Raw genomic sequence first — 27,461 nt, forward strand, 5'->3', positions numbered from 1 at the left:
ATTTATACCATCTAAATTCTCTTATTCCTAAACATCAAATTTAGAACGGTTTATTTTATTTTGACAATTTTAGGTTTTCCTTGGTTCAGAATCATAACAGATTGGGGAAGGCCTGTGGAATATAGATAAATACTTCTCATATTTCATCTCCCAGTTGTACTGGTCCTCATAAAATGTGGATATGCTCTTCCAATATGAGCACTGACTACATATCCTTATGGCTTCCGTTTGGCCATATCAACTTCCAAGTATATGAAAGTTCAACATCTTTTCCCAATAAACCTTAAAATATTCCAAGTTTACTGGTAAGGATGACTTGACTAGGAGCTCTCAGTCTTGCCAGCATTATACTCAATGAAGATACTGGGTCCTCCCAAAATTGCAAATGTTAACACATAGTCAGGTTTCATTGGTTGAAGACGGTCCTCCTGTTTGGATAACGATAGGCAACTACCATCCACCCCTCCTTTCTTTTCTTTGAGTATTATTCTAACTTTTATAGAATTCAGAAGGCAAATACTTTGGAGGGCAGACTGTTATTTTATCCTATTGAGCAAATGCTACAACTTTGACGTTATAGGGCTAGCCAGCAGCATATTGAATTACTATTAAGCTGCTGAATCCAACTTCCTTAAATAGTTTTGTTGATTTATAAAGCTTTCATCGTTGTATGTAAAAGATTATGTGGAAGAAGTTTTGCTCTTGGCAAAGATTCTAATAGGGCCGCTCAGTAATGACTGAATTTACTAGGCATTTTAGATGGCTCAGTTGAGTCTACAAAAATCCTGTAAGTTTGTTGCAGATTCTTTGAGAACTTCACAAACCAACAAGTTAAAAGTGCAATAAAACATATCTTGACTGTTGAGGAATGATTCTATAGGGACATGACAAAACAATATTCAGATGGAAAAATAATCCACATAACATGTAAGCATTAAAATAAATGAGCCACATTTAGTAGACATACACCGTTTTATAAGACACACACAGTATTCATTAAAATCATACCAAAATTAGAGCATTCATAACTAAAACGAATAAGCACATTGTTTAATATTAATGGCAATACTTAGAATAAAAGTTCTCTAGACATTGCAACCAATTATTTAAAAATTATAGACATCCTCCAGAAATAAAATCAAGTCTACAAAATATAATCCAGTTTCCTAGTATCATTTGATTGCTGATTTTATCCTATGACTATCATTAAGTGTTGTACATTATGATTCTTGATTCTTAACGAATGTATCTTTTCTTTTATGTATACTGAGAGTATTTACACCAAGACAAATTCCTTGTATGTCCAATCACACTTGACCAATAAAGTATTCAATTCAATTCTCCAACCATGTGATGGTTCCATCTACCATTCCACTTCAAAAGTTTTTCTCCTAAAAGGAAAAGAACATTGCCTGCCTTTTTAAATACAAAGTGCTGCCATAATACTTTATAAAATCTGAGCCTTGTTCATAATTGAGATTGTGGGACATCTTTTTGCTCATTTCTCCCCCTTGTTTTCATTGGATGGGTATTCAGAAATTGAAATCATACAAGACTCCCCTTAGAAGCAGTCATGGTTCTGGCTATCAAAAGATCAGAATCTTGCAGCACAAATAAGAGTCGCAACACCACTTAGGGTTATAAAAATAAACACCAGGTATGCCTGTATTGGCATATCTGATTTGACCTGATGGATGTCTATTTTTGTTTGAAACATATAAGTTAAAGTACTCTTGTTAGTGAAATGTTGGAAAGGCGCCATTTGAAAAAAGAGCTATAAAAGCCACAAAATTGGACTTTTTGTTAAATAAGGTTTACTGCCATGTTTTTATTTAAAAGTCTCCCTTTACTTCTTTACTATGCATTTACACTGTGTAATTCGGGATATAACATGTATATTCTCTAAGGCAAGGACGGAAGTACACTTAGGTTTCGATTATGATAAAGTGATAATTTTATTAACGACATAATTTATCTCAGTGAGTAGCACCGCACCAACCAACTGCATTTACAGACAGTTACTCATCATTCAGTACAATTCCACATTACAACATGCTAAAATAGCAGATTCTTTCGCCGGGAAGGAATCGTTCCGGCCTCCCCCTGCAGGTATCAGCGGTATTTACTTGCTCGGGTCCTTTTGCGCGGGTGCCTTAGAATCCCCAGCCGTGTTACACAGCTCCTCCGAAGTCCGTCCCGCTGACCGCACCTCGGTTATGGTTGCCATGACGTCGCGAGGTCCGTAGCTTTGGCTTCGCTGCTGCTGCCGCGTGTAGCTCACCCGTACTCGGCCAAGCACGACTGCGCGAGAGGGCCGTGGGCTTTGGCTAATTGTAGCGCGGGCCCCGGTCACGTGTTGTAGCGCTCGGGGCCGCGCCTCTACCCCTCCTCCCCAGTTGGGCCAAGCCAGGCTCGGGCGCGCGCACTGAGGTCCGAATGTTGTGAGTAAAATGCGCCGTTCGTTACACCCCGGCGGCGCAGGCGGTTCTTAAAGGACCAGAGACCTGGGGTCGCCGGCGCCTCCTTGGACCTCCCCGGCTCTGGGGGCAACTCGGAGGAGGCTGGAGCTCTGTGCGAGCGCGAAGGAAAACAAAGAAGCAACCGGAAACAGCCGTGGGGGGCGCGGGCACGGGGCTGGGAGCCGGCGCCCAGGAACCACGGCAAGAAGGAGGGCTTATGTGGGGTGTAGCTGCACCCAGAGAAGGCAGGCAGGCAGGCAGGTAGGTCGGAGCGAAGAGGGCTCTCGTCGCCTGCATTCACAGCTGCGAGCAGGAGATGCGCGGGGAGGGAGGGAAGGAGGGAGGGGCGCACCGCTTGGACTGCGAAGCTTAACGGTCCTCCGGATGGTTAAGGCCCTTTCAAGCCATCATGAAAAGCGCGTTTTCAAAATGCAATTTGGGTGGTGCTAAAAATGCAATTCGGTTTCTGCTAAAGAAGGTTATGGGTGATGCTGCTGGGGGAGGGTCAAGTGGGCCGGCACTGCAAACTGCGGCTTCCCGACAACAAAAATGCAGTCCGGGGCATTTCCTCCTCCTCCTCCTCGATTGTCACTTGCACCTGGATCGCCTTGGATCGTCTCCTGACCTTTGAGAACAAAAAGCCGAGAGAAATTCCCAGAAAACCGCCTTCTCCTCATGGACCAGAGTGGGGTGGGAAAAGAAAATGCGGGCGACTCCCGGGTTGAAAATGAACGGCCGCTACCTGATCGAAATCGGGTCCGGCGTTTTGCAGCAAACGCAGAGCAATCAAAGTGCGGGATTTATTCCGATTGGCAGTGACCGATTTCGAGACTGAAAATCGGCTGGTGGGGATCTGAGTCGCCGGTTTGTGTTGTGAAACAAATGTCTGAAGGTGACTTGTGAATGCAAAGGACGTGGAGGGAACAGGAACCAGAGTGGTGGTAATAGCTCTTGGTGGGGTCATGGTTGGAAGTAGCTTTCAGGCACTGCCTCCTTTTCTGTCTTGACCAGATGGCTGGGGGGGTCCTTTTTCAGCGTTCATGGCCATGGTGGTTTCCTGTCATGAGTTTCTCTAAAGCTGCTACTGCTTTTCCTTTGCTGCTGCTCTCCAGATGACTTTGACTTGAACTTCAAGAAGTCCAGATAGTATGGCATTGGGGGGTGGTGTGTGATTATGGGAGGCGTGTTCTGAATGAAGGAGCATGCATGTGGGAGATGCAACCTTATCCGGTGTTGTATTTCAAGATGCCAGTTCTGTGACAGTTCTATGAGAACGACCTCTTGAACAGAGCCAGTCTCGTTTTTTGATTCTCCCAAAGTTTGCAAACTTCTCTTCTTACCTGGAAACACAATGCAGGTTGTTCCACAAGAGGGGAACATTTTTCTTCCTTGGTTTCTCCAAATGGATACAGAACTTGAATGGTTTGAATTGAAATGGAGGAGGGATGCAGGAAGTGTGGGCGAAGTTATAGGTTTGGTTTTAGAAAGGAGAGCAAATAAAGTGGGAAATCTCTACAAGAGGAGAAAAATCTTAATATTGCTTTGAAGATTTTATTGGCACTGGTGCTGTTGTTTACTCTAAAAAATTACAGGAGAATATGAGAAGAAACTGGTAGTAACTGGTCTACTGATAATTTCTCACTGATCTACTACTCAGAAAATATGCCTCCTAGATGAATTCATGGATTTTGTACATCTTGATATATCTTGGGAGCAGTAATGAGATTCAATTTTTTTTTTACTACTGGTTCTGTGTGTGTGGCTTGGTGGGTGTTGGCAGGGGAAGGATACTGTAGAATCTCCAGTTAGAGATGGTATTTGCTGGTTCTCTGAACTACTCAAAATTTCTACCGGTTCTCCAGAACTGGTCAGAACCTGCTGAATACCACCTCTGCTTGGGACCCCCTTTTCTTCCTTCCTCTTTGTCTTGTTTCTCTATTTAACTTGGAATGTTTATGCAAAATTCAAAGCATGTCATAGTGACATGCTTCACAAGAAATTTTGGAGAGATGGGGAAGACTCATTATGAGAATTCCCCAATATGTGTACTGCCATGATGATTTGGTTTTTCCTTTTAAAACTACCATTTTATAGGAAGCACAATATTGTTTTCTGTGGCATGCTTGGTGAGGCCTAAAGACAAATATGCATTATATATGTTAGTTGATTGCCAGCCTGTACAGTTAGAGGTCGCGGAACTCATGAGATTTAACGTAATGGAACAGCTAGAAGACTTGGATGATGTCTGAGGAGATACTTGGCTTAGGTGCAGGAAGCTTTCCCCAATCTGTATTTGGATTTCTGTTCCCACAATTCCCAGATAGCTTTCCTTTGAGAATCATGATCCCAGTATACCTGGAGGGCTCCAGGTTGAAAAAAGCTCTTTCACTATAATGCCCTATTATGTTATTCTGAAGATTTTTGCCAGTTGACATAGCAGTGCTGATCAGTGAAAATAATTGCTTTATTGTGTCAGTTAACTCCACTTGAAATGGAAAGCTTTTATAGCAATGGCTAGCCAAGGAATGATTAGATGAATTGACACATTGTTAGTTGCCAGACAGTTTTTATTTGCCATTAGTAGATGCAGTAGAGTAGATAGTTAAGATAATGCCTTCTTCTAACATTTAGGTCTCCTGCTGAGTGTCCAATGATAAAATTATGTGGGTCAGGATCAGTGTGATTGCTATTCCACTCTAAATAGAAAAGTATCTTGGCCTGTTCAGATCTTTTCTTTTGCATTTATATGTGAAATTTAATGTAGAGAAAAGTAAAATCTTACACTTGGGCAAGAAAAAGCAAAACTACACATATAGATTGAGAGAAATCAGACTTAATAGCAGTAACTGTGAGAGGGATTTTGGAGACTTAGTGGGCAACCAGTTACCCTGTTTCCCCAAAAATATGACCCACCCTGAAAGTAAGTCCTAGCTTGATTTCTACATATGCCCCCAATATAAGCCCTACCCTCAAAATGAGCTCTAATTAAAATCCTACCCACTCCAGGTAGTGCACAGGTAAAAAGCTAGGGTGGGGATGGGGGGGGTGGAGCTGCCCTACTACTTACCTTTGGACGGTTGTAGCCAGGCCTCGCACGCCCCAATTCCTGCCTTTCTGGCCCATTTCTTCTGCAGCTAGCAAGGCTTCCCTGAAGGCCTGTGTAGCTGATAACAAAACTCAGGATCGATCTGGAGCTCTGTTGTCGGCTGCAGAGATCTTCAGAAAAGCCTTGTTGGCTGAAGAAGTAGTAGTTCCTGAAGGCCTCTGACAATGAAAAGGAGGCTGAGGACGACGTACACAAGGGAGGTTAATCAGTGGACGACATCCCCCCAAAATAAGACCTGGTGCCTTTTTGGTGGCAAAAAAATAGAAGACAGGGTCTTATTTTGGGGGAACCACGGTAAATATGAGTCAACAATGTGCAGCGGCAGCCCAAAAGCCAATGCAATCCCCTAAGTTGCATTAATGGAGGGATTCAGTCAAAATCAAGTGAGGTACTAATACCATTTATAAAGCCTTAGTAAGATCACACCTAGAATACTGCATCCAGTTTTGGTCATCACACTATAAAAAGATATTGATACTCTAGAAAGTGTGCAGAGAAGAGCAACAAAGATGATTAGGGACTGGAAGCTAAAATATATAAAGAATGGTTACAGGAACTAGGCATGGTTAGTCTAGTGAAGAGAGGGACTAGGGGAGACATAGCAGTGTTCCGAGGCTGTCAACCTATTTTCCAAAACCGATCAAGTAGAGATTCAACCTAGAAATAAAGAGAAATTTTCTGACAGTGAGAACAATCAACCAATGGTACATCTTGCCTTCAGAAGTTGTGGGAGCTTCATCACTGAAGCATCATCACATACATACATTTAAAGAATTTAAATTGAAACTGCTGGATTTTTCATTCAAAAAACCCCAAATTTTCTTTAACATCACATCTGTTCTTGGAATCAAATTGTTTTTAACTTCATCATCTGTTCTTCCAGCCTAGAAAATTTAGAAGCAATAAAATAAATTAGGAGCCAGTTAGAGTCTAATCTCTATGTGTATCTGTTCAAATCAGTGTTGACTCCTAATGACAGACTGGAGAAGTCCTTGTAGCTTTCTTATTAAGTTTTTTGCATTGTTCTGACTTCTAGGGCTGAAAAGCTGTGAGTGCTCATGGTCATGCTGCTGACTTTGTATGTAAGGTGAGACTAGAACTCATAGTCTCCTAATTACTAAGCTATTGCCTTAACTGCTATACCAGATTGGCTCTCCAGATTATTATCTCATTTGTTGAAAATGGTTGAAAATACTAGAGAAAAATAGACGTACCTAGCCATGCAGAAAATTGTCTTGGCTTTTACCAAGATATTTTCTTATGAATATTCCATCCTTTTTGGTGAGTATTAAAAAGCATACCACCTTTATAATAGACACTGTATACCTGGATTTTCAGAAATCCGATGTTGAACAAAAATTCCCTCACCAAAACCCCTGAGGATAGGTGTTCTCATAGAGTGGAAACTAGCTACAAAAAAGGAAATAAGATTACAGATAATTCTCATACTAGGCAAGATATGCAAAATGGATTCATGTTTGGATCTGTTTTTTTAAAATTTGTCTCTAAAATACATCAAGATGAGAATTAAATTGTGAATTCATCAGTTTTGCCCATGACACTAAAAAGGGGAGATTGGGAAGAATTCCTAAAGGCTTCTTCTAATTGTGTGAATAGGCTTCAAAATATTAAATGTGCTTCAGGATCAACAAATGCAAACTGGTCTTGCTGACATAAAAGATCCAAGTTTCACCTATAACTTAACACAGTCTTAACAGGTAGTAACTGATAAAGAGATTGTCATGCCCCTGTTGGAGTCTGAATCTGAGGAGGACGAACAGCTGACAGGGAGCGGGAGTGGGGCTACATTGGCTGTGGAGGAAACTGGGGGGAAGGGCAAAGTCGGGCTGTGCAGAGCAGGGGAGAGGTAGAACAAGGGAGAGGAAGTTCAGAGGAAGACCCAGGCCCCCACCCCCTCTCCCTCCTAGGGCATGCAGGGAAGAACAGAGAAGAGAGCAGCGTGGCTTATGGGGGAGGAAAGGGCCTTGATTCCCTTCACTAGGCACACCTGGGAAGAGTTTAAAGGAGAGGCAGCTGAGAGCTGCGTTTGCTAGGAACAAACATGAGTTTATCTTGTGTTGACTGTGGTTATCTGCGTTCCTGGCATCCTCCCAACTGGTTTGATTTATTGCCATGCTATTTCCCTTCTGGAACTTCTTATCTTGCACTGCCGGATTAATTACCTCATCTTGCCTTGATTGGACTTATAGGTAAAGTTTTCTGTTGTCAACGTTTTGGATTTGAATCTTTGCAGCCAAAGGCTGTTCCTGGGAGAGTTTTTCTCCAGACCAGAAGGTAACCAGGACCTTGGGAGCAAAGTTTGGAGCTAATAAAGGGATTCCTACTTATTATCTGGCTGTGTTGCCTTCGTGCCACACCCCAGGTCATCACAGAGATTTCGGAGTCATGAGGAATAGTTTGAGGAAACTATCAATCCTCTATGCAGGTGCTGTTAAAAAAGATCAAATTTGATGGTTGGAATTATTAATTTGAAAATAAAACTGCCAATATAACAATGTTCTTGCACAAATCTTAAATGAATCTACAGTTGTAATATTGTGTATGGTTCTGATCATCACACATTATGAAAAGAGGCAAAAGCAAATAATTTATTAAGGATTATTACTTATTAAGATGAAGACTGTCTCCTGTTCAGGAAAATCTGTAGCAACTCAATCTTTTGATAGTGCTAGAATTTGAGTGAATATCTAATGAATAAATGCAGGATAATGCAGGAATCACGGAATTAAATGGGTTCTTTTTACACAATGCATGGTTAAAATATAGAATTCACTGCTAGAAGTTGTAATGGTATTTAATTTGAGTAGTTTTTTTTAAAGAAAATCAGGCTATAATATTGCTATTTATTACCTATCATAGGCAACCTTCCCTAAACTGATTGCTGGGTAGTGGCTTTAGAATGTTAGCATATTCTTACTTTTTAAAAAAGAGACTCTGGATGATTTTAATCACAAGTAAAAAGGCTTGATTTAAATCAACTCGATTTAAATCATAATTTTTAAACAGCAACTGTCATCTCTGTCCCACAACGGCTCCTCCTCTGAGCCGCTGTTGACTCACCGACAGTCCCATTCACTTTAATGGTATGGCTGGTGATACAACAAGGTGAGAGACGTGGCGGGCAGCAGGTGAATGGATGCCTGCCAGCAGGCGCTGCCATGATGGATCTGAAATGACAGGTGCTCTTTAAATGTAAGGCGGCGTTCTTGCTGGTAATTACAATCTTTAATATTACTTGCATACAAAACGAAGGCTTCCTATTTAGCTTGCAGAACATGGATTCACTGAATTAGTTGTAAATTTTGCAGAATATACAGCCTCATACTATATAACTAAGCTCCATTTCATGCAGAATAAACTAAATTATTAATGTATCTTAAATAGAAAACTATCTTTAGATAGATTTTTTACTCAATTTTTTTATTAAAATAAATTTGATAAAAATAAAAAAATCTGATTTAAATTAAAACATCCAATTATTTTTACTTTTTTTTAAAAAAATCTATTTTTATCCACCCTGCTTTCTTTGCTAATTTTATTATATAGTCAAACATGATCAATGAATTGTTTTGTTGGGTCTGGACATTCATAGTTTAATTCTCTTTCAGTCACAGGTTTTCTTGGCCCATTTGCTGTCTTATATTTTTAAGTTATGTGTCTTGGTTGTCCTGAGGATTAAGCTGGAGTGCTCTGAACTTCTTAAAAAAAAGGAAGAGATAAAATTGGATTCACAACTAGATTTAATTAAGAGTCATAGAAGAGAATGAAAGATAGGAAACAGAAAAGGCAGAGAAATGAACAAGCAAGTCAAAATTATTATGAGTTACTTATCCCTGAGAACTTTTAAGTGGGGACCACGTAATATGAAAAGAGTCGTAGTCTTATCACTGAAAATGTGGAGATTTTTTTCACCTCTTGCTGTTGTGTTGCAGTCTGCCAGTGATGTCCTGCTAGCATAACTCTTCTAGAGGTTGTTCTGATTTAAAACGTAGAACTCTTTTTATTTCAGAGTTTGTGTTCAATAGCTGTTTAATCACTTTTTGCAGATCCCAAAGAACCAGTGTGGAACTGCGTTTGGAGTGTGAGATCCAGCATCACCTTTTGCCTTGTGAACATCCCCAATGCGACCATGGGAACTGGCAGTGAATAGGTGGCCTCCTGTCCCATTTGACCAGCAACAATTCCCAGGGGAGAGCTGTGGCAGTCTAGCACACCTCAGGAGAAGGTACAGTGCTTCATATCTTTTAATTAATGTTGATAATCAGTGCAAACTAGCATTCCCCCTATGGCCTTCAGGGTATGCGGAGGCTTGGTGTGCCTCCTGAAAACATGTCACAGAGATTGTGTTGCATGACTACAGATGACACCTCTAGTTTTTAAAGAATTCATATGTGGTTTAAAATAGCAACACTCAATTCCATATTAAAATAAATGTCATTTTTGTCTCAATACTTTTTTAAAAAATAAAGTTTTATTGAGTTTTAACAAAACAAATAAAACATCTTATTTGAGTACAGCATGGTTCCGGGTTATCACATTTCCATACAGACACAATTTCATATGCATATTCATCTTATGTATTCAACTTCATATCTTATTACTCTTTTTCCAACTTCTCACTATTTCTCCCTTTACTTCTCTTAATTTTCTTTTATGGTTATCTCATTTTTTTCTTATTCAATTGTATTTCTTTTACCTAAATTTCTATATCTTTTTATTCATTGTACTTATACTTTGATCTGTCTTGATTACAATTTCATATGTTCTCTTCCAACATTCTTTTTTTAAAAAACAAACTTTATTAATTATACAACTAAAATGTCAAACAAACAAATACACAACACACAGAAAAAAAAGAAAAAGGAAAAAAAAAGATTTAAAAAAACCTAGCAATTCTATTATCGACAGTCTATGGTTCCTTGTTTGTTATCAATATTGATGATATATTTACAAATACATCTTATTGCGAATGTGTAATTACTTCCTCTTTTACATTTTACATTATATTCTAATATATTTTCTATTTTTGTTCTATCCATACATACCAGCATTCCCAGCTTCTATAGTATTCTGATGTTTCTTTTTCCTTAAGTGCTAAGGTTAACTTATCCATCTCTGTACAGGCTGTTATTTTCTGAATGACCATTTCCTCTGTCTTTCCAACATTCTTAAGAAGCAAAATTCCCCCTATGATTTCCAATAGAAGCGCAACACCTTTAAATCTTATTGTTATTATCATATGGAATCTCATTAAACTTTGAATTTGTGCATTCTAAAATTATAACATTCAAATTTCTAATATCTATTTTATATCATGTAGATCTCATCATTCAGACTCTGCTTGATCACTTAGTAATGTCCGTCCGTATTAGCTTCTCTGCATGAAGTGGTTTTTTCTCTTCCACTTCTGAGATACTTTTGGATTTCCCAGCCTAGTCAGTAGCTCTAAGATTTCTTCACAATTCCCCATGTCAGTATTAAATAGGTCCACATCTTCCTCTCTCCGGTTGTTTTGAAATAATCTCTGTTCAACTTGCTGTGACTGCCTTCTATATAACAAAGCCAATATAGCACTTGTTCAGTTTCTTGTTAAAAAGTTTTATAGATCTTCAACAAGAAATCTTATAAACTTAGGACAGGTTATTACAGTTTCATTACTATTGATGTGGGACAGATATCAGAAATGGTATGGATGTCCATGGATGAACCCTTCCTAGTAAGCTTGTTTGATGACTATAGCTACTTCTAGATAATGAGACAATTTTGCCTAGTTGCTTGGAATCTCATCATGTCCTGAAGATTATCCATGAAATGGAATGCTTTGTACATTTCTTCTCCTGGTATTATCAGAAATGGTTGGAAATAAAAATTTTCCTCCATGGTATAACATTCATAGTAAGCTTCTGTTTGATGACCATGTCTACTTCTAGTTTAGGGATGTCAAACTCAATTTCATTTAGGGCCACATCAGCATTGTGGCTGCCCTCAGAAAGGGCGTGGTAGGGACGGGCATGGCTGGGTGGTAACAGGCATCTGGGTGGGCATGGCCAGGCTGCGCATGGCCTAGCTCGACACAGCCGTAACTCCTCAGTCCACACAGCACAAGTAGGTCCGATTGATGAGACTGCCAGGCTGACCCTCAAGTCTAGGCAAATGAGACGTGGTAGAGGAGGCATGCGATCCAGCCTGCCAGATGCGCTGCGTGGCTGCGTGGCTACCTGCTCCATCACAGCTGTAGTGGCCGCAAACAAGACAGAAAATGGGACAGAGCAAGTGGGCAGGCGGGTGGGCCAGATAACATGCGTTCCCCCACGCCACTGCCACCACCTGCTGCTTGGAGGGCCAACCCAGTATCGCAGTGTCCCGCTCCCACCTGTGCTGTGCAGACTGAGGAGACCCAGAGCACACTGGCCAGTGCGCTGCTGTTGCTGTACGCTATTGGCCTCCATGCACTCGCTGCTTCTTGTGCATATGCCCACTTGCTGCCTCCTGTGTGTGCACTGGGTGAGCTGTGGTCAGGCAGCAGGGGCTGCCCCGCAGGCCAAATCTGGGTCCATTGCAGGCCTTGTGTTTAACATATCTGTTCTAGATAATGAGATGGTTTTGTACAGTTGCTTAGAAACTTGTCATGTCCAGAAGATTATCTGTGAAATGGAATGAGATTGCAGGAATTTGTGCATTTCTTGTCCTGACATTTTTTCTCTGCAGAGTGAAGGAATGACACATAGCAGAATTCTGTCAGTTATGGTACAGAATCAATGTATTCGAATGCATTAATTACATTTATGGCCTAATTTAAATTTAAAATGTGATGCCTGAAATCCATGAAATCAGCATGAAGGCATTATTTACACTTTTTAAAAGTATGCATCAGAATTCAGCATATTTTTGATAAAAAGCTGAAGTGACCAGAGTGGGGGTAGTGAAATTATAACCAGAATAATGTGCACTCAGTACCTTAGATATTATGGGAAAAGCCACCCAGGCCCTGTAAAATCTGTATTCTTTTAGCAGTGAATCTGGAGTTGTGTGATTCCTATAATTGTGGGAATATTGTTCCTATGGCAACATGTACATGGCTGCTCCTGGAATTCTGAAACTTCCAGCAAGTCCCAAGCATTTGATTTTTGACTTTCCGTTTAGGCTTCTGCCCTCTTAATCTTGCTTGTCCTATGCTTGGTAAGACAGCATCAAACAGTCCTCACAAGGGTAGGTCTCTTTAAGAATCCATTGGTTTGCAGATATTGCGATCAGACACTTCCGTGGTAGCCAATGATTATGAGAGCTGTAATTCAACAACCGCATTTGAAGAAGCTTGTGCTTCTCATCTCTGCTCCAATACCCTATAGACTAAATTTTTTTCACACAAATATGTTTCTGACCTTGCGATCAGAAATGTGTTGACTGATAGTGATTAAGTCTCTTTACTGGCTGGCACCATCTTTCAGGAAGCTGGCAGCATACAGTTGTTGTACACTGGATTATGAATATGTGTTGGTTTAGCTGCGTTAAACTGCCAACAACATCAAACATTTTTTTAAAAAAAACTAGAGATCGTTTCTCTAGCAGCCTGAATCTCTTGCCTTTAGCACGCTTGACAAGAGTTCATTTTCTAAAACACACAGGAAAAGATTTAATATTTTTTAGACTGTGCAGTTAATGCTCCATCCTTTTTAGACAAATGGAATAACATGGGGGAAATATTTTCAAGAAAAAAAAAAGAATGATTCCAGCTTCTGCTGCTGTTTGCTTTTGAGCCTAGTGTCTGAAATATAAACCTTTCATGGGCATTGTCTATACATAAAAGGAAAACAAGTAAATGACTATCTAAGCAACGTATATGGAATAAAGATAAAAAGTACTGCTTTCAGGGAAAGTAACAAAGCACCCTGGAGATGGATTGTTATTAGGACACTTTAGCTTGTTAAAGAATAGTGAAATGCAGGATATACAGTTTACAAATGGAAAAAAAACTGGACTGTTGATCACTAGAGGAAGCTAGTGTGGTTGTTTAGACTCAGGAATATGCATGGCAATTTGGGAAGAGAGATTTTCTCAATTTTTGGATCGTGAACACCTAGCTTGAATTGTTTATGATTCTGTGTTGTTATCTAAAACTTTTGTCACCAGGCTGTTATAAATCTCCACTGGATTAAAATCTGTTCGGGACTTCCGGTGGTGACGTCTCTGCAGTGCAGAGGGAAAAGGATGATGTCCGTCCTTAAACTCTGGTTTCTTCATGATTGGGGACCCTTTGAAGGTGCAGAGAGCCACGCAAAACAGAGGGGAAGCCTGAGGATGGTGAGGTGGAAGGCGACCACCCGCCACAACAAAAGGATCCCTTTTTAACCTGGTGCGACAAGCATCCTGTCATGTCATTCTGACATGGTGGACTCGAGGCCATGACAAGCCACAGCAGACAAGGAAGAAAAGACACTATCAACAGACAGTGACATTCTAACTGTCGAGAAATTCCCAGTTTTGCAATGTGTTGAACTGTCAAAGTAAGTAAATCCCAGAAGATTTGGTAAACAAGCTCCGAGAGGGGGATGTAACCCCGAAAATTCTAGTGGCAATTTGAAAGGAAGAGCTGTAATTTATAGAACTAAAAACCGAAAGAGCGGAAGAAAATTGAAGTTTAGAGTGATGGAGAGAGGTACACCAAAGTGGATGGAAAGGAGCAAGAAAGAGTGAAAGTGAGAGTGGGAGAGTGGAAGGCACCAGTCGAAAGAGAGGCGAAAGAAGAAACCCATGACCTGAAATTCACCGAAAGTAACAGAGTAATGGCAGGTTGATCTGAGCCTGAAGGAGAATGGAAGGATCCGGAACAGATTGAAAGCTGAAGGAGAGAGGATCAGAGGAGGTGGCAAGATGGTGAAATAGGTGGTGAGGACGGCATGTGGCAGGGACGACTTGCAGGGAGCGGTGGAGAGAAAGGTGGCTGTTTTTGGTGTCCCAGAGATTAATGAGAAAAGTGGACAGAAAGAGAGTGTGAGAGAACGGAGAAGTTAAACTTAGAAGGATGTGGACTATACGAGACTTGGGCAACAATGAACAATAAATCAGAAATACTGGCAGAGATGGAGTTGGCAGTGAAGGCAACACTATCAGGGGTCTGTGCCTAAATCTGATGCTAAGACTATTTAAGGAGTGGTTATAGAATTAACTTGATTATTATAGTGATTGTTGTGATTGTTTTGTTCATATTACTTATAGTACACTGCTCAAAAAAATAAAGGGAACACAAAAATAAGACATCCTAGATCTGAATGAATGAAATATTCTCATTAAATACTTTGTTCATTACATAGTTGAATGTGCTGACAACAAAATCACACAAAAATTATCAATGGAAATCAGATTTAGCAACCTATGGAGGTCTGGATTTGGAGTTACACTCAAAATTAAAGTGGAAAAAAACACTACAGGCTGATCCAACTTTGATGTAATGTCCATAAAACAAGTCAAAATGAGGCTCAGTAGTGTGTGTGGCCTCCACGTGCCTGGATGACCTCCCTACAATGCTTGGGCATGCTCCTGATGAGGTGGCAGATGGTCTCCTGAGGGATCTCCTCCCACACCTGGACTAAAACATCCCCCAACTCCTGGACAACGTGGTGCAATGTGGCGTTGGTAGATGGAGCAAGACATGATGTCCCAGATATGCTCAATTGGATTCAGGTCTGTGGAACGGGCGTGCCAGTCCATAGTATCAATGCCTTCGTCTTGCAGGAACTACTGACACACTCCAGCTACATGAGGTCTAGCATTGCTTGCATTAGGAGGAACCCAGGGCCAATCGCACCAGCATATGGTCTCACAAGGGGTCTGAGGATCTAATCTCAGTACCTAATGGCAGTCAGGCTACCTCTGGTGAGCACATGGAGGGCTGTGCGGCCCCCTAAAGAAATACCACCCCATACCATTAATGACCCATTGCCAAACCGGTCATGCTGGAGGATGTTGCAGGCAGCAAAACGTTCTCACGGCGTCTCCAGACCCTGTCACATCTGTCACATGTGCTCAGTGTGAACCTGCTTTCATCTGTGAAGAGCACAGGGTGCCAGTGGCAAATTTGCCAATCTTGGTGTTCTCTGGCAAATGCCAAACATCCTGCACGGTGTTGGGCTGTAAGCACAACCCCCACCTGTGGACGTTGGGCCCCCATACCACTCTCATGGAGCCTGTTTCTGACCATTTGAGCAGCCACATGCACATTTGTGGCCCACTGGAGGTCATTTTGCAGGGCTCTGGCAGTGCTCCTCCTGTCTCTCCTTGCACAAAGGCGGAGGTAGCGGTCCTGATGCTGGGTTGTTGCCCTCCTACGGCCTCCTCCACGTCCCCTGATGTACTGGCCTGTCTCCTGGTAGCGCCTCCATGCTCTGGACACTACGCTGACAGACACAGCAAACTTTCTTGCCACAGCTCGCGTTGCTGTGCCATCCTGGATGAGCTGCACTACCTGAGCCATTTGTGTGGGTTGTAGACTTCGTCTCATGCTACCACTAGAGTGAAAGCACCGCCAGCATTCAAAAGTGACCAATCCATCAGCCAGACAGCATAGGAACTGAGAAGTGGTCTGTGGTCACCACCTGCAGAACCACTTCTTTATTGGGGATGTCTTGCTAACTGCCTATGCTTTCCACCTGTTGTCTATTCCATTTGCACAACAGCATGTGAAATTGATTGTTAATCAATGTTGCTACCTAATTGGACAGTGTGATTTCACAGAAGTGTGATTGACTTGGAGTTACATTGTGTTGTTCAAGTGTTCCCTTTATTTTTTTGAGCAGTGTATTTATATAATTTATATTTATAGTATTTTTACAGACTACTGATTGAATTATATTTAAGGTACAGTTAAAGTATATTTAATATTTATAGCATTATATTAATAATATCAATTATATACTATATTATAGCTAATTTAGATGAATTATTATTATATTGCAGAAAGTAATAATATTGACTGTATGGTTCATAGAAATAGAAATAGAATAGATAAGTGCCTAAGATAGTGAATATCATATTACGGACGGATAAAGGGGGAATAGTTATTAATTAAGGATAATTGATTTACGGTCCAATCTAATTCAACCTAATTCAAGATATTAAGACATAGAATCAATAAGGTAGAACTATAAAAATTATCACTATTAGCAATAAAACTGTTGGTGGTAATTTGGAAAAGTATCTATAGAATCTTAGGGGAACAGAACAAAATCTTAAAGGTAAAATCTCCACTTTTCTATTACTTAGTGTGCATGTGAGTGAGTGTGTACAGAGAGGAACAAAGAGACAGATACATAAGAAGAAATAAGAGATAAATGAAGGAAATTTAACAAACATTAAAACATCTAAAAAGAAGAGAGATCACAAAAAAACATGGTTTTGAGTTCTGACTTTTTTATACATTTGCTAATTGGTGATACAGAATTTGTAAATACTGAGGTGCCCTAAAAGCCATTTAGGCTCTGATATTGTACCACGCTGCGTACTGTGTTGTTTGTGTGGGTTATTGTTAATTGTAAGACAAAACAAGCCTTTCGGGAGCAGAGCTGGGGGAAATCCATTGTTAAGGGAATAGAATGTTGAGTTCATGAGTGGAAGAGTCCTTGATTGAGGATGGCATTTTCAGTATCTCTATATTGCAATTTCCTTCTTAGGACTGACCTCGGGCTATACTGTACCATGAGGGGAGTAAGAAGGCTTCTATTCTTTGATTTAGATCAAGTATGTCCAAGGTCCAGCACCGGACAGCTAGTAAATAAAATAAAAAAGGAAGTTCTTTATTTATATACATTATATTATGTATTTTATACATGGCCCCTCAAAAATTGTTCTTTATTCAATGTGGCCTAGGCAAGCTAAAAGGTTGCACATCTATGGTTTAGATCAGGTTGGGGAACTATGGCTCTTTTAGGAACTGTGGACTTCAATTCTCAGAATTCCTGAGCCCACCATGTTGAAGTCCACAAGTCATAATGTGACCATAGTTCCCCACCTCTGGTTTAGATGAAACTGCAGGGAGTTTTGTCTGGGAGCACGGAAGATCAGTTTCGGCTTCAAAAGATTAGGCAAAGAGAGGAGCTGGGTTTGACCATGGTCACTTGGAAAAGGCAGAAGGGCAAGGGTTCAGCCTCGTTCTGAGACCTTCATGGTCTCAGAATTTTTTAATTTTAAATACATTTTATTTGTACTTGGACTGTGAAGTTCTGTAAAACAGTTTGTAACAGAACAAAACTGTGGGGTTTTGGGGTCTGATTTTACCTATTGTGGCTCTCTCTTCATTACTATGTACTCCATCCATTCTCCAAAGCTATTCTTTTCCTTCAATATATTATTACTCCAAATCTATTTTATTTTTTTAAAACAATGTAGTTCCCATGTGCTATTTTTCTGAGAGTTCTAGTTTAAAATGGCATGAAAACTTATATTCACAAGAATCTCTTTAAAACTTCCTTACATTTTCTTGCATCTATATCTGTCATTTGAATAGGGAAGGAGTTTATGAATATGACTTTCATGGCTATCCATCATTTATTTCCTTTAATGACAGGAATTATTGATCCTTGCAGTACTTAAATGTGTACCAGTGTTATGAACAACTATAGTTTTAAAATAAATGTTTCAATTGGCGTTCCTGTAAAGATCAGAACATTTGGCGGGGCCCAGCTAATCTTGATGGATCTTGAAAAAAAGCTAAATTGAACCTGATTAATACTTGGATGGAAGACCATCAAAAAAGAAACACTATAGAATAGAATAAGATGTTTTTTAAAAAGTCCAAGGTCCAGAAGAAAGAAGTGGCAAATCACTTTTATGTTTTTTGCCAAAATGTTTTTTTAAAACATCTTTACAAGGTACTTTATGATTTATTGTATGTTTATTTTACTTCAATGTAAATTGTACTGTTTGCAATATACAGAATTGTAGTGCTTGTTGTAATTCTCATTTGAAGATGTTCTTCCATGCCGTGCCAAGCCTCAGTAATGTCTCAGCAGACATGAAATGCCATAGAAGTAGGGGAGGAATTTTTCCACAAAAAACTTTACCTAATGTCAGAAATGGAGAGAAAACTACCCATGAAAGCCAGAGCATTCTGCTGAGGTGAGGAGATCCCCAAATACAACAAAAAGGAAGGATTAACTATCTCGAATATGAAACTGCTCATCCTGTCCAGGGCCTGGTTGTTTCGTAAGATCACATTTATTGCTGAGAATGGCTGTCCTTGGAAAGCAGGAATCATGTTTCTTTAAAAAATTTATCACAATAAAAAGGCAACAGAGAATTGTGCGCAATGTAAATTTACTCATATGCCGTGTTTTATGTCTTTATTATGCCTCTGAAGTACTATATAAAATACATATGTTTTCTCGGTGTAGTGGCTAAATAAATGCTAAATTTCATTAGCAACAAAAACTTCTATCTTACAAGCATGGGAGTTTATGTTTATCACAGAATGTCAATATGCCCTCTTATCAAGCTGCCCAACATAACCAGAAGAAAAATATATGACATAAGGAACATATTGTGCAAGCCAAAGAGAGAAAACTAATTTACAAACTTATCCATATAGACCCAGAAGAAATGGGATGGTAAAGGGAAAAACTCAAATGGTAAAAGTAAAAATAGAACACAGAGGAAATTTTGTTTGTTGCAATGTATTCAAGAAATAACTTCCAGAAAAATAGAGCATTAATGAAGTACTTCTGAAGCAGTGGAAATTTGGAGTTAAATTTTTACTCACTGCGGGATTAGAATATTGGCTACCAGTTTGTTAGGTTTCCAGGAATGCTAGAGATGACAGTTAACTCTTATTAAAGTAAAGAAGCCTGGAAGGTTCCTGAAAGGACATTCAGCTCCTGGCTCCTCCTATTTCTCAAGCAAAGCTTTGAGAATTTGGGTATCACCCTAAAGCATGGGTGTCAAACTCAAGGCCTGTGGGCCGTAACTGGAAACCGTGAAAGACCGGCCTGCAGTGCCTCTGCCAGCAAAAACAGCTCAGGAGGGCTGCACACAGTGACCCTTTTCACTGGCAGAGGGTTACAGGAAGCAGTCACAGCTGAAAATGGAGACAGGGGGTCCATGCAGCCCCCCCCGAGCTCCATTTCTCTGACAGAATATTAACAAAACGAACTACTAGCAAAAGTGGATCCTTCCCCCAGCCCGGTCCAAATCACCACAGATGCCCCTGATATGAGTGACGTCGAGCTTTGCCATGCTCATCTGGACATGCTCCCTCAAGGTCAAACACAACCCTGATGTGGCCCTCAAGGAATTGAACTTTGACTCTCCCTGCCCTAGAACATCAGTATGATTGCAAGGCCACTCCAACAAGACCATGAATGAAATGCAAGCACATTGTACCCACAGTTAGTTCACACTTCCTTAATCCAATCTTTGAGTAAGGTAACCTAGCACAAAAACTGACTGAGCTTCTGCATCTTTAATAGCTGGGTACAAGAGAGAAGAACACAGAACAGTTCGCTAGGCAAGCCTACTTGTTGAAAAGTCAGTGTATTTCATTAAGGGACAAAAGGGGCAGGAATGCAGGCTTTTTTGCATCTGGCTATCCTTGTCACGCGTCAGCCTACACTTCCTAGTTAAGAAATTAACTAGTAATGCTTTGATGTATTGCATACTGAAAGAAAAATTTTACAGAACTGGAACAAAACAAACAGAGGATCTGGCATGGTCACATATACTTGGTGCTGATGGGATCTTTTCAAACTGTTGATGAACATTGTCAAGCCTAGGAACTCCTAGGGTTAGGCAGAAGGATGAAAAGGTCAGAAGGATGAAACGGTATTCCAGCTAGGCATGGACTCTGGTCTGCTATAAAACTACTATGGACATTTATTTATGGTATCATAGAAAAGACTGATCTAGCCTGCTAGGTGCAGATGCTAACTGATCTGTGCTGGAATCTAGTTCCTTATGCAGCTAACTAATGAATTTGAGAGAGAGGAGGTGCAATACTTTATTTGTGGTATAAAAGAAGTACACCTCTAGAATCTGTGAGACAGTTCCTCGACTGAAAATAACAATCCTACACACTATTTTACACCTCATCTTTCTAAAATGCCTGAACAACATGCCATTTCTCATTACTTTTAATTAAAATGTTATTGTTAAATAAAAGCAAGCAAACTTTAAATATGGATTAGGAACAATAATGGTTTGAGACTGGGTACAACAAGTTAGTGTTAATTTAATGTTTATTATTATAGCTGTCATAGGAAAATAGTCTTTCTCACAATATACTGAAGTGAGAAAATAAGTAAATGGAAACAAGAGGTAGTCATATACACTACAAAATATTTAATAAAATAGAATAGGAAATTCAATTTTTCTAAAAATTGAGATAATATAATGCTGCATATTTTTTCCTGGAAAGTATCTACATGGTGAAATCTAAATTCACAAAAATTTGATTTGAACCTTTAACAATTACCAGAATGACAGGGCCTGCGAAAGGAAGAGTTTCAGATCCAAGAAATCCACATTTCTGCTCTGAAACCACACTTTATCCCTGACCTGTTTCTTTTCTAGAAGAGAGTTCCCTATGGTGTTTTACTTTCTCTATACTTAGAAAAACTGAAGGATTGTTTGGCTTCTAAGAAGATAATACAAAGACTGAAGGATTAATTTACTTAGTGACCATAAATCAAATAATCAAATAATCAAAAAATCAAATAATCAATTGAATCAGAACAAATCCAAGTATCAAAACAATAATAGCAATATAAACAGGAATAGAAAATTCCTAAAATGATTTCTCACTTTAGTATATTGTGAGAAAGACTAATAGGATACTTTAAGAATGACACTGGAACAGGCTAAAGGTCTTGTCTAGTCTAGTACTGTTTTCAACTGGGATCAATTTCCTTAAGAATAAATGGGAGATGATATAAATGTCACTTATCGTTTTCCTTCAACATCCATTGATCACGGATATACTACCTCAAGATCAAGGTGGCTTCATATAGCCATAGACTTATCTTCTATAAAGACGCTTCAATATACTAAAACAATCACTTAAGATAATAGCTATCATGTTTTATATTAAATAACAGATGGTAGAAAACACTGTCCTGAATTTGTTTAAAGTAAATTCTATTAAAGTACATAATTATTAAAATACATAAAGATGAACTACTATAAGGTGGGATGGGGTGGAGAAGTTACAATCAGGCACCTTCAACACGTGTGCTGGATAATATAATCTAAGCCATAGAAATATTAGCAATTCTGTTGGAAGAATAGAATTTTTCAGAATAGAATATTGGCCAAGTGTGATTGGACACACAAGGAATTTGTCTTGGTGTAAATACTCTCAGTATACATAAAGAAAAGGTACATTTGTTAAGAATCAAGAATCATAATGTACAACACTTAATGATAGTCATAGGGTACAATCAACAATCATATCATACTAGGAAACAGTCAAGTGGGAGGGGATGGGTGATAAGGGGTGGTGAGAAGATTAACAGTAATAGTAGTGTACACTTTGTAAATAGTTGAACAGTGTTGAGGGAATTATTTGTTTAGCAGAGTGATGGCTTTCGGGGAAAAACCTATTCTTGTGTCTAGTTGTTCTGGTGTGCAGTGCTCTATAGCGTCGTTTTGAGGGAAGGAGTTGAAACAGTTTATGTCCAGGATGTGAGGGGTCTGTAAATACATAGAATTAGGGAAGGCTGATTTGGATCTCTATGACTAAAGATAAATGTGGTTTTGAAATGATGCAGAAAGCTTACTTTGAAAAAAATATGTTGGATTAAATCAGCATCAGGAATTAAAAGAGAATATTGTACATGCTAGTATTTATTGATTGAAATATATGCATCTAATCTCCCCAATAAAGCAACGTCATGGATTGTATGGCTAGTATACTTGTTGCCAATATGTTTATGTTACAAGTGCTCCTTAAGAACTTCAGCTCATGTTGTAACAGCGGTGAGGATTATATTCGCACAACATTCGAAAAATGAAGAAACACCATGAGGTGAAGAGATAATTAAGAAGATACTAGACTGCAGAAATTGATAGATTTACATTGAAAATTAAGCAGAAAGGCACAGGATAGTTAGCTAGTTTACTTTATTGTCATTGCACCTCGTACAATGAAATCAAACACCATCTTCAGTGTACATCATGACCATGAAAATAAACAAACACACATCCTTCACACTCCACACATTGAACCTAAAACCCCCAACACGGCACCAACACTGCACTATACAGTAGAATTCAAAAGAGCTATTGCCCTAGGATAGAAGCTGTTTTTCAGCCTATTTGTGCTTGTTTTTATTGTTCTGTATCGTCTGCCAGATGGAAAAAGTTCAAAAAAAGGCTGCCCAGGATGAGATGGATCTTTGACAATGTTTTGAACTTTCTTAAGGTAGCGGGAGCTATAAAGCTCTTCCAAAGAGGGGAGAGGGCAACCAATGATCTTCTGGGCAATACTATCAAACATGGAATTTATTCTACCAGTGGTTGGAAAAAGGTGGTGGAGATTAAGAATATAATGAGTATTGTTAAGCAAATTAAATACCCAGAAAACACTATGTTTCTTTAGCACTAAGAAATGTAATTAATAAAAAATCAATAAAAAAGAACCTCTGCTCTTTTACAAGCAAGAATCCATACAAGATCTACAGTAACTCAGGCAGGCCTACCACAAACTCGGCATACAGTACATACCATCCATTGACCCTGAAGGATTTTGCAAGTTAGCACTTGCCCTTTATGCAGAGTGTATTTCTTAGAGGGGTGAGGAGCCATGGTCCCCTTCATGTTGTAGTAGGGCTGCCTAGGGTCATTCTCATCCAACTTTCCCTAAGCACAGCTCTGACGGATAACCAACAGCTCTCAAGTCTTACCTTGAATTGTGCAGGCTCATGGGGCATTGCCCAGTTCTGTTGCTGGTGATGGAGGTCTGAGTGCTTTATGCAGACTTTGGCTCCTGTTATAAATTAACTGATCAATCATTAACTGAAATGAGTAGATAGAAAAATTCAAATCTCCTTCCTTGAAAAACCTTCCTTTTTCAGAATTTGTCAGTGCTGAAGTCTTATTTATGCATTAAATTGTCCTTTATGATTGGGAAGGGAAGCTTGAAACTCCTGAGACTACATGACTTCCACTCCTATTCTTATGGTGACGATTTCTCTATTTTTGCACAATGTATGCTCTGTGTCCTCCTTTCTGGTTAGTCTGACCACCATGAGACACTGAGTGCTCGGTTTCATCTTTTATTGGGACTCTTATTTGAGGTTCAGATCCTGTACCTGGAATTGAACTCACAGACCTCTGCACTTCAGACGACTACATACAAAGCATTCCTTAAGAGCTATCCAGGTTCTGGCCCTCAGTGGTTGTAGAAGGAATGTATAGAAGTGCCATCAGAAAGGTATACATGTAGTTAACAACTATTTGTTTAGTTACCATTCAAAGTTAGAACTGAAAAAAGTGACATGACCATTTTTCACATTTATGTTGTAGCATCACCATGGTCAAGTGATAAAAATCTGTACACTTGGCAACTGGTATGTGTTTATGACAGTTTCATTAAACCATTATATACAAAATTCTTTGCCTACTGGATCATACAGTGCTTCACATACTCATTCTCGAAGTTCAATTTTAATAACAATTTATTAACCTTAGCAATAATATATTCATCATTACCACAGAATAGTTTCCAATTCATTTTTTGCAAAAGCAAATCCATAACTTTTTAAAAAATCTAATTTAAACCTTTCTTTGAATTGTAAATGGGCAAACCAATGGCAAACATCTCCTTCTAATTCCAACTATTCTTTAGATTTGATTATAGGATCCCCATAACTGAAAAAGATTATTTGACTATAAGTCCATTAATCTTGGTTTCACCGCAATTTCTTTTCTTAAATAGCTTCCTGGCGTGACACCCAAAGAGGCATTTTTTCAGAAAACACTTCATATTTATTCCAAATTCTTAGGATGGCATGTCTAATAAAGTTGTTGAAATCAACATTTAGTTTAACCTTAGAAAATTGCTAGGTGCTTTGTGTCATCCTATCTTAAATGGGAGGGAGGGAATGGCATATTTGCCAAGAGCAGTCACTGCAGCGGGAGAATTATCCAAAATGAAGTCCCACTGTCAAGCAAAAGAGGAGGAGAAAAAGGTGCATGCACTTTTTACCACCATAAGTGAGAAGCTTCCACAAAAACACTTTGGAAGGCAAGACACAGTTAGTCTAATTTCAAAGGTCATTGCAAGGAATCAGTATAGATTCCCCAAGGACTGCAGTCTGTCCATTCCTTATTGTGGGGTTATGGAGAGAAAGAGAACAGGGTATCAGAAAGTATACCAGATATTCCAAAATATAAAGAATATATGGCTTCAACCTCTCTTGGTTCTGACCATCCCCTTAGTGCTTGCTACCTTCACCACTGCCATGGGATGCAGCTTTCAGATGATTATGGCTGACAAAATGTTGTCTTCCACAGACTTGACTTTCTCTGTGTCACCAAGTCTTTTTTCTGCCTGCCTTACTTCCTCTCCCTTTCTTTTCATTGCACATGAGCTCCCAAGAAGAAGATGAATCACTGGCTTCCTTGGTTATTTCAAACATAACCACCTGAAGTACAGTATATTTCACAGGATTGCCTTTCCAGCTGAAATGCAGCTTCTTACACAGTGCAGGTTGCTATTGATGGGCAAAACCAACTCTTATTTTCAAGTGTTTCCATCCTTTTGTCTGCTCTATAGCAATAGCATTTAGGTACTGCTTCACAGTACTTTACAATCCTCTCTAAGCACTTTACAGAGTCAGCATATTGCCCCCAACAATCAGGATCCTCATTTTACCGACCTCGGAAGGATGGAAGGCTGAGTCAACCTTGGGCCTGGTAAAATTAGAACTGCCAAATTGCAATCAACAGGCAGTCAGCAGAAGTAGCCTGCAGTACTGCATTCTAACCTCTGCACCACCTAGCTTTCCTTAGTCCCCCCCTTTGGCAGCTGCACCCTTTCTCTGACTACTATTAATAGACTCCGCCACCCATCCCAAATGATGGCCTTCTCTGCCAGTGCAGCACTTTCACATTTCCTGTTTTTTTCACCTGCTGTCTCCTCCTCTTCCTTCACTGTGCCCTTAAGCCCTCATTTAAATTTTTTAATATGACTGTAAATTATAGATGGCGTATAAACCATTTTGATTTTTTAAAAAAATCTGTTGCCCTTTCCTATAGGTGTGTGGAAAGAGACTGTCAATAACTCTCGTTTTCCTTGTAAGAGGATCTACAGCATGTACCCAAACACAGTTTTTCTTGTCACAGCACAGGTCAAAGGATGTCAAGGTGACATCTCTACCTGTAGAATTGACTGGAAAAATGACTACCTTAGCCCAGACTTCTGTGTTTCTGCCTCATGGTTCTTCTCAGCCATTGGCCTTGAACTCTGAGCCTCCCCTAGGCCAGAGACACCAGCAAAGTGGCAAGGCAGATTTCCTCAATTTGCTGGTTTGTTATGCTTTTGACTACATGCTGAAGTAACTGACAAGAGGATTTGTCAGGCGGGGCCTTGTCCTGTTGTGCAGTGGCGGCAGGGGGGCGTTTAGCATAGCTTCCCCAGTGACCTACTTTCAGGAACAAATGCAGATTGTGCAGTTTCCATTCAGGCATAAATTGAAGGAGGCGTGAGCAAATGAGGGGATGATGAATGTATATTCCTAGCTTCTAATCACTAATATTCTAGCATGATATTAGCCACACATCAAACCAAATAAGATTCCTTAGAAGTTTGGATTTCCTTTTGCCTTACTGTAGAAGTTGCAAAGCCTTACAAAGTGAATAAGTAAATCATAATGAAATTTAAAAAGACTGCTAAACATATAATGGCTAAAGTAAAAACGAGCCTTAGGCTGCAATGTCTGCTTATGTAGGTGGAAACAACCCTGCTTTTGAGTGACATGACTACTGCTCCGCTAGTTATTTTAAGATGAGGAGCAAACACATTATGATACTTGACTATGATTAATAAGTTTTTTTAAAAAAAAAATTGGTTTGGTTTTGGTTTTAAATATCAAAGGGCTATTTTCTTCCATTTCTTAATCCAAGTGGGAAAGGCTTCAAATTCTTCCAGCTATTGTAGGCCTTCTTTTCCCTAACCACAACATGTTGGCAGAGCCTAACATTATCTGGAATCTTTTTGTCATAATGTCTAAGCTTGTGTGACACAATTCCCAACCTGTTCGAATGGCATCTTTATTATTTCCTTCTGAGCAGTTTTGTGATGTTTTTGTTTCTTATTCTGTCACTATGGGAAAGAATGTGAGGTGAGAAAGTTATATACTGTTGTTCCTCTTGACGAACCTTTCATCTTCACCTTTGATGGGGTAGCTCATTGGAGGGAAATAGGAAATTGTCCCTACTGTTATCATTCAGGCTTGGAAGATTGACCATTTATTTTTTTTGACACACTTCATGCCCAGCTAAGCTATAGCAGAGTTGGGAAGACTGCTCTTTAAAAATCTGCAAACAAAAAAGAAACACCTATGTTTGCTCTGACAAGTTACTAAGGGTGTTAAATCAGTGTTCTTTCCACTGGAAAGGCAGAGGTTTTTTTTCAACATTAAAAGGTGAGGATAGCTATTAAGGACATCTTTTAAGTATTCTTAAGGATGAGAAAGGAGACCAAAGCATTTACAAGAGTCAAAGAGTTCCAGAATTCCAGAGCAGCCGAGAGATCCAAAAGCAAGACCAGCCTTCACATTGGTACATAATTAACAAGGTACACCTGGCTGCCAAAGGCCATGTCTTGTTTTCCATTATTTCTCTGAGGTTGATTGAGTTTCCTGTGTTTGTCCTTCTGCACTGCACATTCC

General features: G+C 39.6%; 1 protein-coding gene across 1 annotated transcript in view; it reads left to right on the top strand.

Annotated features, from left to right (window-relative positions):
* The first annotated feature begins 2,394 nt into the window (after nucleotides 1–2,394).
* RNF44 (ring finger protein 44) overlaps nucleotides 2,395–27,461 on the top strand; it is a 77,746-nt gene continuing 52,679 nt past the window's right edge. The window contains exons 1-2 of the mRNA XM_087924196.1: nucleotides 2,395–2,720; nucleotides 9,633–9,811. The gene's annotated coding sequence lies outside the window, so the exon portion shown is untranslated. The remainder of the gene's footprint in view (nucleotides 2,721–9,632; nucleotides 9,812–27,461) is intronic.

The sequence above is a fragment of the Pseudonaja textilis genome, chromosome 2, assembly GCF_049901715.1.
Source record: "Pseudonaja textilis isolate UNSWEBS1 chromosome 2, rPseTex1.2, whole genome shotgun sequence".
Classification (NCBI taxonomy): domain Eukaryota; kingdom Metazoa; phylum Chordata; class Lepidosauria; order Squamata; family Elapidae; genus Pseudonaja; species Pseudonaja textilis.